At 45.2% G+C, this 14,865-nt stretch overlaps 1 long non-coding RNA gene across 2 annotated transcripts; it reads left to right on the top strand.

Moving 5' to 3' along the window:
• The first annotated feature begins 400 nt into the window (after nt 1-400).
• On the top strand, nt 401-12,578 carry LOC142062157 (uncharacterized). Of its 2 annotated transcripts, XR_012662387.1 has the most exons (4): nt 401-490; nt 1,987-2,086; nt 11,307-11,402; nt 12,505-12,538. It is a non-coding gene; the product is annotated as an uncharacterized LOC142062157 (long non-coding RNA). The 2 variants fall into 2 exon arrangements; XR_012662386.1 differs by having other exon boundaries at nt 11,307-12,578.
• The last annotated feature ends 2,287 nt before the right edge of the window (nt 12,579-14,865 follow it).

Below are 14,865 nucleotides of genomic sequence, written 5' to 3'. Positions count from 1 at the left end.
TGTTCCCTCTCTGACTATTGAGCTCTGAGGAAAGCTGATGGGAGAAATCCCATGGGTCCCTGAAAATATTGCACCACCCCCGTTTTTAATTTGATTTACATGTCTGCAGAATGGGTAGTATTCCTTAGAAACAGCACATGCCTTCTTCAGCATCCCAGCCCTTTGAGAATACAATTGAAGGACTGAAAAGTTTTGGGCAACTTTTCATTTGTAAACACTATGGCTTGCATATTCATTCTGCCATCCACTAAAAAATTAACATTTTCTGTAACAGGACATCCCTTTGCAAGTTTTCTAGACAATGTCATATTGTGCTGGGAGCAAGCATATCTGTGTCTTGTTCTTTGTGCTGAACCGTTCCTCTCCTTGCAGACTAAAAAGCCTTCCATGGAGCAGAGAGATGATGACTGTACTGGGAATCCCCCCTTTTCTCAGAAAAACTCAAGTTCTTTCATCACCTCGCAGGGATATTTCTCGATTCTCACTCGAGGTATGCCCTCCCAGCACTGGGAATCCTCTATTTTTATTATGGGTAAGAATGACCATTTCTAGGGGCAATGATTTGAAGCAGGCATTGAATCCTCCTCCTTCCTGAACCAGCTTTAATAAATAGCAGGGTACAAACACAAATTGCTTAGCGCTTGTTTAAAGACAACCAAACAAACGCCTTTAAAAAGCCAAGCGTCTGCTATGGGTTTTGGTTGTGCTGTAGCTCCTGGTGGTCCCATTGTGTGGGATTGTGTTTAGCTGAGAGCAAACGTTGTTCCAGTATGAGGTAGTTTGCCTGGGACACACTTCAGAATCATTAAAGCTGACAATTTGCCCTGGTGATTGCGCTAGCTGAGCTGCCGGCGCGTGTGTGCTTAGCGTTGTTGGACCAAGGGAAAGGCGGCTGTACTGCACAGCACAGGCACCTCTCCCTCTCCCACACTCCCTAAGCAGGAAAGGATTTCATTTTTTCAGATATAGCCTGTGTTTTCTCTCTTCTTAAAGCATGTAGCTTAGAGGGAAGTTGCCATAGCCCTGGCAGTTCAGGACCATTATAATTATCGTTGCGCAATTGTGTAACATTGTGTTCTTTTAGTAATCAAACCTTAGGCTGCTTTTTGCTACTGTTGCCTGAGAATAATCATAGGTCAGTATTTTAATGGTACGAATTTAGTTCTGGGTTGGTGCCTCACCCTGAGCTATTGCTGAGTCCATGGATTTGCTGCGTATGCACCACAGGGGTGTAATAGATGGCTCTTTGTGGCAGGCTGGCAGCTCTCTGTTGTGCCAGGTGCTCTGTTTTTAACAGGAGTGGGTTGTTTTTTTGGGTTTTTGTTTTTTTTTTTTTTCTTTTTCTTTTTTTTTTTAGAAGAATGACTAAATTAGCTCATAACCTATAATCGGTATTAATTCCTTTGAATGGTCTTGAGTGAGTTATAGCTGATTACTCTTGCCTGACCCTAGTTAAGTCCATTTCTAGAAAACGCTTTGTGTGACTTTGTGCGTACAGCTGAAAGGAATGCAGCTTTCCCCTAATTACATACTGGTAATGCAAGAGGAGACATTTCTAGTTCTGCTTCTGAAAGTATTTCCTTTGAGTGCTGATGAGCCAGTGATAGCAGTAACCTCTGAAACCGTTTTGAAAAGGAGAGGCAAGGCAGGAACTCATACAGTTTCATCACTTGAAGCCTTGCATAGATTGAGCAGCAATTGAGCCATCAGTAAGTCACTGGGGATAATATCTTTTAACTGCTCTGTATTTTAATAAGATTAAATTGATTCCCGTCTTGGCCAGCCCTTTCAAAGCCAGCGCTGTATGGTGGTCAGTACCTCAGCCATCTCTATGTTGGGAGGCAAAAACCTGGTTTCATGTGTTTAAACTGAAGAACACCCCCAACATTTTTATGTGCAGTGTACTGCTTAGATGTATACAAAAATTACGCCTGTATAAGCAAGTCACATTTCCTAATCAGCTATGCCTATCTGATTTTTCTACAGCCTTTGTTCTCAACTCTTCAATTTTATTTAGATCTCCTGTCAGGAGCATGAAGGCATTTCTTACTGTAGGTGCTGCAAATGTAATTAATTTCTTACAGAGGTGAGTTCAATTGTCAATACCATTTATTACAGTATTAGTGAAGGAGCTGTGAATAAATCAAAAGGATTAACATTATCTCTTGGGTAGAATAGAGGAACGGAACATTATAGTGCTCATGTATCATTGATGAACAATATTTTTCCAACCTTGCATTTACAGAAATGAAAATGGGTTTCTCTAAAGTGGGTGCTTTTCTGTGATTTTGAACTGGTAACACAATTTTGAACATTTAATCATTAAAAACTGTGTTTATATCACCATTATATTTTCTTACAGTTAACTGTAACAGTTACTTTATTTAAATGCATTTGGGATACTGGGTCAATGCATGTAACACTTCCTGAGTTGGGCCTTTCATTCATGAGTTATTGTCTCCAAAACAGTCAGAGGAAAGTAAAAGAATTATTATGATTTTATCACTCTTCTTGAGCTGTGTTATGGTTAAAAAGGTAATCCTGCATTAGCTCTGGGTGAAGGGCATTCGTGTGGACATTTACTGAACCTCAGCTGACCTGTGGCAACTGCTACTTATTAGAGAGCAGCAACATCCCTGCATGTACAGACCTACAATGCAGCCGGTGGTGAATATATTATTAGACCGTAATCCCCCTGGTTTAGCTGATCAAAGAGGTTAGGAGATGACTTGATTGTGGTCTTGGAGTACCTGTGTATGGAAGAAATTTCTAATAGGAGGTGATGCTTCAGTCTAGCAGAAAAGGTTACAATGGAAACGAGTCAGCTTAATTAGGGCTGGAGGACTCAGAGCAAGAAAGGCAGCTAACCTTGGAACAGTGATTCAAGGACAATTTGGATTTTCCATCTTCTAAATCTTTATGCTGAGTCTGTATATTTTCCTGAGGATGAATCGTAGCTCAGTCAGGAGTTATGAGCTTGAGGCAGAAACTGTGTTATATGTTGTGCAGAAAGGTCAGCTGAGACAGTTGTTAGGGTCTCCCTGGGTCCTTAAAGTCTATGGTTTCCAGTGAGAATTATTGCAGATTCACCATAGCTGGCCTTGACCTTTGTGCAAACATTACTTGCTAAATACTGCATGTCTAAGATACCTTATAAATGAAAGAGTGAGATAGTAACATTGCCCTATGGCTCATTTCTAACACGGCATGTGATGCTGAAGTCTTATTCTTTAGTCTATATCATGTTATAGTATATCTTTGGGGTTAAGCCGTAGTGGGACTCACAAAATCCTGGTTCTGTCACAGTCTTTCTAGTCAGTCAGGGCTAAGATTTTCACCTTTACTTCATGTGAGTATTTATTTCCGCAGTATCCAACACGAAGCGCTCATGCACCTTACAATAGATAACGAACTGGGCAAGGACCACAGATCAAACCATTTCCAACTTTGACATCTCCAGAGTTTCTGTAGGGCAGCAAAAGTTCCCAGAAATGTATTTGCAGTCCTTCTGATTATGAGCAGCACAGAAGCTGGGCAGTTTTTATTGAATCTGGCTTTAATTTGCATGATCCCTACAGTACAATTCGGTGGTATTTCAGTCCCTAAAAGAGTGACATGAATGGTACACGAAATGTGCTCATTTCTTTAAACTGCCATTTAAAAATAACTTGTTGTTAGGACTGTGTCCAAAAAACACAGGATTTAAAAATAACTCTCTGTTAATGAGAGCAGATTGGCAGTAGCCGTGTTATAGGTTAAATTTTGTGCATGTGTGTCTGTGCGTGTGTGTGCCCTCTCCAATAATCAGCCCTGGCTTTCTGCGACAGCAGCAGAGACATGGTGCTCTCGGTCCTATGTTGTTTTCCTCTATGTCTTGGAAACTCAAAGGTCTCTAGAGACATCTTTGAAAGCTGCCTCAATAACAGCCCTGAAAACCCACACCCCAGCAAAATACCCCAAGCAGGGGGTCTGCTGTACCAAACACATTGCATCCATAGAGAAGGCTCTTGTCTTGCTGAATGGGTCCTGCTGTGCCTGGAAATAGGAAAGATGCCCTCAAAAATCAACCTTTCAGGTTACAGTACAGATGGAGCGAGGCTGAAAATGAATTTCAGCTTTCAAGTGACTTTATGCTGTCTCCTTGATTGACTTGCCAGTTTTAATAGTGTAAATTGGGGGATTGCGTGTAATGCATTCATGCCGTCCTTGTCTGGAATGAAGCAGGAACATAATTTATGGGGATATTCTCATCTCAGCCTTTGAGGAATTAGCTTCAATTAACTCTGTTGGGAATTGCATGTGTCGGGTGTCAGAAAGACATCAAGTTTTCTTTAGAAATGCCGGCTGCTGTACGTGCTTCATTCTTCGGTTGTCTGAGGGGCTTTAACAAGGGATAAGGATTCAAAGCTTGGGAACTGCAGGTCTGGGTGACCAAGTTTCACAGGGTTAATGCCATGCACAGATGATGGACAGGACCATAGCTGAATGCATTGCAGGTTGTTATAATTTATAGCTCTCCAGCATGGGTGAGAGAGGGTTTGGGGAGTATGCAGTAGCTTGTGAACCCAGAGTGCTGAAAGAGAAAATACACCAGAAGACACAGGCTGTAAAATAAGATCTCTCCTGATAAATCTTTCTGACATCTATAAGAATTAGAAAGGACATAAATTTCAGGCGGAGTGTGGCCATTGCTTCTGGATCTGAGATATTTAGGCTGCGGTCTGTGTGTCTGTGCTGCTGCCTAATTTGAGGCCAGCCCTAAAGGAAGTGGGGTGATAAGTGTGTGGGAGCAGGGTCCCAGCAGTTAGCGGTGCTCGGAAACTGTGGCAGTGTCCATCATGGTGTTGTGTCACTCCCGGGTGCTGCTCGGACTCAGGAGGCTTTGCCACCACGTGGCGGGCAACCGGAGGGAGGTGGCTAAGTCAGACGTTTTTAGGACAGGGAAGAAATAACGGCTTTGGAGAAAGAAGCCTTCTGGAAGAAGCACACCTGACCTTCTTGCTCTTTGCAAGATGACAGCATGCTGGGGAGTATTTCCCCTTGTCAGACACTGAAGACTTGGATGGGAGAAGCTCACCATCAGATTGAACTTGAGACCCGATATCTCCTGCCTGTGTGATGCTGCTTGTCACCCTCAGTGAAACGGAAAGGACGCATGGTCTGCCAGATTTCATTAGGCAGCTGTATCAAAATACAGCACAGCAAAGTAATGAGGTTCAAACAGCCTGAGCAATGCTCCCTGTGCCTTGGCTTGCCAGTGATGACTCCATAAGTCCCCTACCAAGTATAATTTTAAATCTGAGAAGAGCAAAGGGTGCTTATTTTCACTCTTAGCACACATTCCTCAGCACTCTTCTAATTTCTGTGCTAGTGGAGGCAGAATCAGGCAAAGATGCCTGGTGTTTCTTGAAAGCCAGAAAGCCCCCCTCTGCCCCTCTACGCCTGATTATCACTTCATTATCTAGGAGCTGCTCACCAGATCAGACACTGAAGTTATTTTGTGGTGGGTGCCAGCAAACTGCTTCCCAGTGATGCATTTATATCTAAATGGCTAATTCTCTATCCACAGTTTATCCCAAAGATTAAAAAACCAACCAAGCTAGATCTGAGCAAATCCAAAGAAGGAATCCTAATCAGTTCTGTTGCTATAAATGCATTAGTATGGCACAAGAGAGAGCATGGCTTTCCTCCAGCAGATACAACAATCACAGCACATTTGGGCGGGGAATCTTTCTACTGCTGTGTATTGACACAAAGGAGCACTTAGCTTGATAATGCCTCCTGGCTGCTGCCACAATCCGAATATTAAGAACAAATTAAGGTGTAAGATTAAACTCTGGAAGTTGTTACCTGTTCACAGTGAGGTAGCAGTTGCTTCTTTAGTGTTTTCACTCCAAAATATTGGCTGTCAGCACTTCGAAGTTTAAAAATAAAATTATGCAGGAAACAATGAGGATCTCAAGTCTCCTGTAATATTTCTGCTACGGAATTTCTAATCTGCAATTAAATCTGTCATAGGCTGTAATATGACTGACTGCAATCCCCGTGAACTCCAGCTTGTCAGGGTGGTTTACTCATGCAGGCAGTTCAAAGCAGCATGGATAAGGCAGCTTGCATAAATTGAAAGCCAGCTCAAAGTTCATCACGGCCACAAAAATCCTGAGGCTGGAGAGGCTGATGCTGCTGTCAGTCATGGGTATCACTGCGCACCGGGCCTCTGCTGTTCTGGCGGGGCAGTCTCTGGAATGGCCAACATTGCAACTGGGGTGGCCAGGGTTGTGCACCATGACCGTGGTCACACCACCAATGAAGCACAAAAGTCTGTGCTATCATGGGGAATGGGAAAGGAGGCAGCAAATTCCCCCATTCCCCAAAGGGCAAGCTGTATCGAGCCCGAGTTACAAGTGAGTAAATTCTGTTTGTCTACATGTACCCTTAACATCAGTAGTGACAGCCATAATTGCAGGGGGATGTGTGGCTGGGATGAAAGAGGTGTCTCTTGGGTTACAGATGGTGCTAGTGGTAAATCTGGCTGAACATGCTGCCTTCATAAATGATCTCAGTGCTAGATGCAGTGTAGTCAAACCTGCAGTTGCTGTGGAATTGGGAGGAACCAAGAGAAATGAGCAACAGAGGAGAGGAAGTCTTGCTTTGGAAATACGTAAGCTAAATAGCACAGCTAAAAATAACTTTCTCTTTAATGAGATGGGGAAGCTAGAAAAAGCATGGAGAAATTTTGGTGGAAGATCATACAAAGGACAAATTCTAGGAGAAGGCAGCAAAACTGCTGGGTGATGGGCTAGAGTGCATGTGCAGATGCCCTATGTTGAGGAGAACATGAGCTGCAAGTCTTTCTCTACTGAGCTTATCTGATCTCACCTAGCAGGTCCGTGTCCCCTTCTTGGCACCTGCCCGTGGAGACGCGGTGACGAGTGGCAGGAATTCAGAGAATAGCACTGGCAATGTGCTGGAGCTGGAGAGACTGATTTATGTGGCAATGCTGACAGCGAGCTATGTGCATAGCTTAGCTAAGCACCGGTCTCAACATCCGATGAGGAGTAGGAGAGAGATTAGGCAAGAGCCTGCAGTCATTTGAAAGCCTGAAGTGCTGGTGAGGAAGAAGGGATATTTTAGGTGGTGAAAGAGATAATGAAGAAAACAATGGTGTAGTAAAGAAAAAAAAAAAAAGTGTGATGAGGACATCTATTAAGGCATTAAATAGCTTTCAAAAGGGAATGACTGAAGTCCCGGAGCGTCTGGATACTACAGTACAAGTGTACTGTCAGGAAATGTCCTGTGATGAGAATGGAAAGAAATGAAGAAGTTTCCTCCCCTCTGATTTGAAGGAGTGCTTTGCACCATCCTGTCCTACCCAGCAGTATCAGGGGATTGCTTGCTCTTAGCAGCTCTCTGATAATGCTGAGTGAAAAATTTTCCTTCCAAAAATCGGGAAAAGATCTCCTCTAGGTGAGCACTGTATTGATAATGCTTCAGTTATTTGTGTCCGGGCTGAGCAGGAGCACTCATGATTTTAGCCTCTCCAGGGACAGTGTTTAGATGAAATGAACTTTCTTCTCAAATTCCTTTTGGAAACTTGACCAATTTGCTCAATAGTGGGCAAGAGTTGCTACAAACACTCTCAGCCACACAGTAGTTCAAAGTTTCTCCCAGCAATACAGATTTGCTGAAGCTACTGGAAATGAGCTGGATTGGGAAATGCAGGAAATGTATTAGTGTGTGCCTAGGCAGCAGCCTAGCAAGTCTTGCCAAAATCTCTCTGGCTGCTTGGGCTTTTCCTCTGTATTTTCTGTCCTTTCATCTTCATTAACCTTTTATAACTCTGTCTGATTTCTGCAGCATTCCCACCATTTCCTACCAAAATGTCACTCTAATAGCTTTGTTATGGGCAGCCAATATCGAAGTTGGCCATTGCAGCGTTGTTAAGATCTAAGAGAGTGATTGAGATGGGATGGAGCTGCCTCTGAGCAATGCTGACTGTCGAGTGCCACCGAGGTTGTGAGGAATGCATGTTAGAGGGGAGCAGGCCCACGTTAACAGCAATCACCGTACAAAATGTGCCTCCGTGAGTCTCCCAGATCGCTGATAACGTTGTGAGAAATTCAACAGCTTCTGGAACTCATCGAACCACTGCATAAATTGCCAGCTTTGCTCTTTTGCAACTGATTTTTGGGGCCAAGTTTAAAACAAAAACAACAACAAAGCCCTCAAAAAATGTTCCTGTTTAAGAGTTTGGAAAAGATGCTTGTCAGCTGCTGCAGTCTTTGTGAGACTGGGTGTGGCTTTTTTGGGTATAACTCAGAAATTTCCATTGTCTAACAACTAACTAGGGCATTAAATTGTCACAGATCACATCTTTTTCATCACACGTGCATAAACCTAGAAGATTAATTATGCTCCCTTTTGTAAAATGCAGTATCCCAAGTGATTAGGGAAGAAATGAATCAAGAATATGAATTTAAGTACCTAAAAGCAACACAGCCATAGCTTGACTTGACAGAAAACAGCTGCCAAGAAAAACAGTAAGGCAAAAACTTGGAGCATCTCTGAGGCTGGGTGAGGGGACAGGACTCGGGATGCTCTCAGAAGACTCTTTAGACTGACCTGACACCTTCAGATGGGATTTTATCAGCTCTGAGCTGAGCAAAACTCATTTGGAGTTTCTCTGGGGGACAGAACAGCTAAACTGTGGGTTTCACAGTTTTTCCCCTTTCAGTTAGGACTCAAAAAACTCTTGCGTGTTGGTGATTGCAGCTTTATAGCTACTGCTCAATGAGTGTTTGCTGGTGTTAAAGGGAAAAGAGGGTATCAATGTGCTACATCCATGAATTTATGCAGCATATTTTGTCTTCTCTGTTCCTGCTACACGACTGTGCATGCTTTTGTTCTTCCCTTGCATTTTAAGAGCTCTGTGAGAGGAGATGCAATGAGGGACTGGAGCATGAACTTTCCCATCAGGGACTCCCATGCATGGTATGGGCGCGTCAGTGCAAAGTGCTGGCAGGGCACATTTGTGCAGCGGGTGCAGCAGCAGCAGGGCGGACGTGCGCTCCTGTCTGCAGCCACAGTGGTGACCGCTGGCAGAGGAGCTGCAGCTGTGTGGGTGGAACATGTGCTTTGCCTCGTAGGGGTGAGTCATATCACAAGGTGTTGCTGTATGCAAAGGCCACGCTCCACATTGGAGGGGGAGCGCTGAGCGAGGACCACAACAAATGATGAAACAAGGCCATATTCAGACCAGTTATATATCCAGGCTGATGCTGGAGCTCGTGGTTTTGGTCCAGTATGTGCTCAGTCTCTTTTTATAACTATGTCTCTCTTTCTGACCTGCTGCAAGGAAAATATTTGAAAAAACATTAAAAATGGAGAAATGCTACAAAACACAGTCTTGCAAACATGTGCCAGCCCGGAGGAGGGAATGGGATGCTGGGGCTGTTAGGAGCAGACAAGTTGTGCTGCAAAATATTGCTGGGGTCTCATAATGCCTGGTCCCAGCGCCCCTGCTGAGACCTGCCCTATTTTCTTGCTCCCACCAGTTCACCAACAAATGAGCCATATCATCTGCTCCTTCCAGCACCGTCACCGCCTCTGCTTTGTGCATTACGGCCAACCACTGACACTTTGTTTTTTCCTGAACGAACTGCCACTTTGTGTTTAGAAAAGAGATGCAAATGCAGCAGAGCCCAAGTGGGCGATGTAACTGTCTCCAGATGTGTGCTGCAAGCAGGATGGGGATGAACTGTTCTGCGTGTCTGCTGGGGACAGGGCCCAGTGCCTGGGCTTAAACTGCAGTGAGGGACATCTAAGGCCAGGAAAAGCTTTGAAGGCTGAAAAGGAAAGAGTCGCAGGAAGCAGTTGCCCAGGAAGATTGGAATTTTGGCCAACGGGTATTTTTAGTACTCAGTTGGGCAATAAACTGTAATTTGACCCTGCCTTGGGGGATGAACTAGGAGACCACTTCAGGTCCCTTATGGCCCTATTTGCTGTACTGTATTTATTTATTTGTGTTTATGTAGCATTGAAAGGCTCTTTTTTTTGGGCTTGTGGTTGTCTGTTTCTGTGCACACAGTGCACATTGTGACCGGACATGTATCAGAGTGGTTATCAGTAACTATATGCAGATAAGAGGGTTATAAATCTCTCATTCTAGAGAAGAGAAAGGTTTCAAATGTGTTTTCATGAAAACCAGTGAGCGGGGAGAAGGACCGACGGAAGCTGCACATGCCCTTCCTTCCCTGCTCCCATCCTCATTTTCCCAGGCCTTATCTCACCCTGGCTCCAGGACTGGTGGGACCCCTCTGAGAGCTGATATAACTCACAAAGATGTGAGAACACCCACCCAACAAGGGCTCAGGCACTCATCCCGAGTTAATGAGCTGAGGTGGCTTGGGGAAGAGTCTGATGAGCATCGGGGGGAGTGGGGTGGCCAGCTGGAAACTGGGGGAGATGTGGGAGGCTCCCCAGGGCTTTCCTTGACAAAGCTCAGCAGCAAAAATGACTTGCCCAAGACCACAGAAACCTGTGATGTGACAGAGCTTTTACCTATGCATTTTTCTCTCTGAGCTGCATTTTAGGAGGAAGTAATGTCAGAAAACAGAGCTGCTTGTTGGCTTTGGCTATTTTGACACCAGCGAGGGCTGCACAGCTGGTTCCAGCAGTGCCTGCTGGCAGCTCTGCGCAGAGGTGCTGGCGGAGCTCTTGTGAAGCACTTCGGGATGGAAATCACAATCTATAATTGTAACACATCAGCTTTCTTAAACACAGAGGACAAAAAAAGAAAAGAGAAGAAAGAAATCTTTTTCTTCCTCCTGGGAGGGGCTCTTATCTGATTCCTGAAGATCGTTTTAGTGTCTGTGCTATTTTCGTAGCTGGAAGTGCCGTCTGCAAATGAGCAAGCAATGCTGAGAACCTCCGAGAAATTCATTACGAAAGTAGGAGGCCAAAAGTTGAGCAGGGACGTGGAAAGCAAACAACCACATGCTTTGCAGCCTCTGAATTTGATCTCCCTCTCTGAAGTCCTACAAGCCGTATGGCTCCTGAGGTCGGAGACAGCTGGGCTGGAGCAAACAGCCTTGACACAGAGGTCTGCTAGGCAGGATAAAGTTACTTCAGCATCTTCACCTCATCCTGTCTAACGTGTAGCATTTGGAGTCCACTATTGATTTCTAGGGCTTGGGACCTTATGGCCACCAACCTGTAGATCAGAATTAACTCCCAACCTTTTGGGAAGTGGCAGTGCTGAGCTGCAGAGTTCAACTTCTCACCAATATGCTGCTCTTGCTCTACAGGTTGACCATCTGTATGCAGCTGCCCACCACTCGCCTGAAGTGTCAGAGGGAAATAACTGAGGGAAATGGACCCTTCTTTGCTGCTTTTCCAAAATGGTGAGGGGTGCTGTGATAAATGTGGGACACCAGGCTGTTTCACTCCTGCTCAGAAAAAAGGGGAGAGCTGCCAATTTATTTTTTCACACAGCATCTGAGAATCATGTGTTTGAAAATCTTGCAGAAGGTGGTTTTTTTTTTGTTGTGGTTTTTTTTTTTTGGTAATGCACAATCCAAAGCACTGATCTCTTGATGTATGGCTGCTGACAGGTGCCCATCTGGTCCCCTGGAAGCCCATCTTTCATGCCTCTTTTCCTCTAGCGTGTGAGATGGGGTGAAGCAGCGTCAGGCTGGAGTGTGTGCTTGTGGCACAGCGGAGGAGGTCTACCGGGTGTCTGCAGCCGAATGGGACGTGGGATGCAAGATTGCATCTCTCCACAGATGGTTGTCGTGCAACCGAGTCTGCTCATCCTTGTGGGTATCGGAATTGTTGCTGTCTCTATTGACTGCACACACAGGGAAGGGAGAGAAGAAAAATGATGCTGCTGCAAAGACAATCATGAGTTCATCATGCACGTGAATGCTGTGGCCCTGACTTCATTGGGAACAGGAGATCTGTGCACTGCCAGTAGGGAAGAGGTTAAATTTTGATAGCGTTTCTATTAAGCCAGGAAAAGTTTGACCTCTGCCTGTTCTTTACTTCTAACTGAATTAGTGAGATTATGACAAAGACTGTGTAGGCGTGCTCCCAGTATTTATTTTCCAAAAGATGGAAATATCATCTTCCTTGACCTTCAGCGGTTTCAGCAGTGGGAGTTGGAGTGCTGCATCCTCGGCGCAGGGGCCACGGTGCAGCCTGAAAGCCTCCTGCACCCTGATTTCCTCCGGCTGGCTCCGCAGCCTCCTCACTGCGCTGCTGGTGGCAGGGCAGGGTTTGCTGTAATTATGGCAGTGTGGAAGCTGGGGCAGGAGGCAAATCTTGCTGCATCTTGCTCTCCTGCTGAAAGTGATTTATGGCATTTTGGGGGTCATGGAGAAGCCAAACGGTGTGCATGCACTTTCCCTGCCTCTTTCTCTCTGTGTATATATAAATATAATTGAATGCTGCTACTGCTGTCTTCTGAATGTATTAATATTTGTTCCCACCTTAAATTTGCCTGAGGTGCCTGACTCTGGAGCACAGACATCCTCGGGCTCCCTCTGTTGTCGATGGAGCGAAGCACCTGCAGAAGGTGACTCAGCTCTCAGGTGAGTGGTTTGGTATATTTGCTTCTGGCTTATTCTGTGCCAGCAAAGCGCGTGCAGGCAGCTTGGAAGGGTCTGGACCTACATCTCCTGTGTGGCCGGGAGCCTCAGCTGGGCCCTGCTGTGCCAGGTGCTGCACAGACATGGGGCAGGAACGGGGACTTGCCTGAGGGAGCTTGTGGTCGGGTGGTGCATCTACCTAAATGGGTGCAAAACCAGGACCATCAGGTCAGGTTAGGGTAAAGGCAGAGGAACTGATGCTTGTATGGAGTAGCCAGAGAAAACTGAGGTCCTGAAAGCACCCACCTTGTAGTCCCCATGCACGGCAAGTCCTGTGATACCCCCTTGTCCTTTGCTTCATGGCAAATGAGAGCTGGAAGAACGGCAGTGAGATGTCTTTGTAGATGGCTCTGGGGTGACAGCTCTGCAGCAAGGATGTGTCAGGCCAAGTCCAATGAGGTGGTGGTGATGGGCCCATCTTGCAGCCACTCAGGGAAGGGAACTGGCATCTCGAGAGTGAGGAGAAATGAAAGAGTGAGGAGAGATGAGAGATAGGGCAGGGCACACCTTGAGATGAAAGACGTGTGGTTTGCGTTTGAGGAGTAGTGATGTTCCATGGAGAGGAGGATTTATTTCTTCATTAACTTGGTGCCTGAACAAGTTTATCTTGAAGCACTGAACAGGTGTCATTAACGTTTCCTTTGAGCAAACAAGGCTCTTTGATAATGCCTACCCTCTTTTGACCTTTATTTTAATTTTGAATGCTACTAATTAACACCTATCATTCATTCAAACACTAAACTGGTTGTTCCTGCTAAATGCAAAGCAAATGCTTTGTGGTCAGGAGCAAAACGGGGGGCAGGCTTCTGTAGGGAAACTCCAAGGTTGCAGGACACCCTACGCAAACCAGGGACTCTTGTGTTCAAACAGGGGAATTTCCTCTCTGGTCCTTGGGGAGCAGCTGGGAATAACACAGCCTGTAAGAAAGGAGAGGGACCTCTCAGCAGATGGCCTGCTGAAGCAGTGCCAGGACTCAGGACCATCTAAACTCTGTTTTTTAAGTTTTCTTCTGAAGTGTCTGGTTTTCAGATCCCCTGGCAAGTGTGTTTAGTGGCTGCTGAAGAGCACAGTTTTGCTTTGCTACCAACCTCCTCCCTGTGGTTGCTTGGAGTGCTGGCCAGGGATGTGCTGCCTCTTGTCAAGGGGGCTGATCCTCCATGCTCAGAGGAACCCTCCAAAGTGCTTTTTATCTCAGGTCTCAGAGAGCTGTATGGGCTCACCCCGGCCCTCCGTGAAACACATGTGCCCACAGCTCTCTCCCAATATGCTCAGCGGTTTTACCAGCTTTGGCCCATTTCCCGGAAAGAAGCAGCAAATGCAACTAAAAACTTTGCAGCATCGGCAGCACTGTTGAGTGACAGGACCCATCTATTTTGGTCTAATAATGACTGCACTATCTAGCAGTCTGCCATCATTGTGGTCCCACGATATTTCTAGCACAAGCAAGGGAAGATAAAGCATCCACTGGCAATGAATGTCAAGCCTGTAACAGCTTCCAGAGCAGGCCAGCAGATATAAATATGACTTCCTAATTTCTACACACCAACAGCTCAGCACAGCTAAACAAACCCTCTTTTCTAGCCCGCATGAGAGATTTTAGCACCCATGGAGCAATCCATTTTGTACAACTGCATGTCTGCTAGAAACTCAGCTTGTCTTTTGCCCCACCACCTCAGCCTGTAAGTCCTGTGAATCTGATTTTAAGCAGCATAGTAAAGCAGGATAGCTTAAACATTTCATTCAAGAGATCCACCATATCAGAGGGCAGTGAATGAATCATGTACATTCCTTTATCTGATGGTGTATTTGTGTAAAAGGAGCAACATACAGTGAGGAACTTGCTGTTGCAGGGAATTTGTGTTTACATAAATTGTCATCATCTTCTTTTTTTTTACTCTGCCGTTCCCTGTATGTAAAAAATCCTCATTGGGAGCTATTTAAAAACCATCAGCATTCAAATAGTTTACAAACTGAAGCTGGGAAGGGGAAGGAAATGCATGGTTGCAAAGGGATGCAGTGTTTAGGGAGCTGGTCTTACGGCTCTCCAAGAAATTTTCCATAACTTTTGGTTTTGTTCTTTTTAATGCAGAAAGGAGGGTGTATGTTAAAAGTTCATGAGGGTAGCCATACCTAAGGATATCAGTAGCATATTACCTCTACTCCTGCCAAGAATTAATCAATATATTATGCACCAGAAAAATGCTGATGGCCTTGAATT

The sequence above is a fragment of the Phalacrocorax aristotelis genome, chromosome 9 (genome assembly GCF_949628215.1).
Source record: "Phalacrocorax aristotelis chromosome 9, bGulAri2.1, whole genome shotgun sequence".
NCBI lineage: Eukaryota > Metazoa > Chordata > Aves > Suliformes > Phalacrocoracidae > Phalacrocorax > Phalacrocorax aristotelis.
This window is presented reverse-complemented; position numbering and strand designations above follow the sequence as displayed.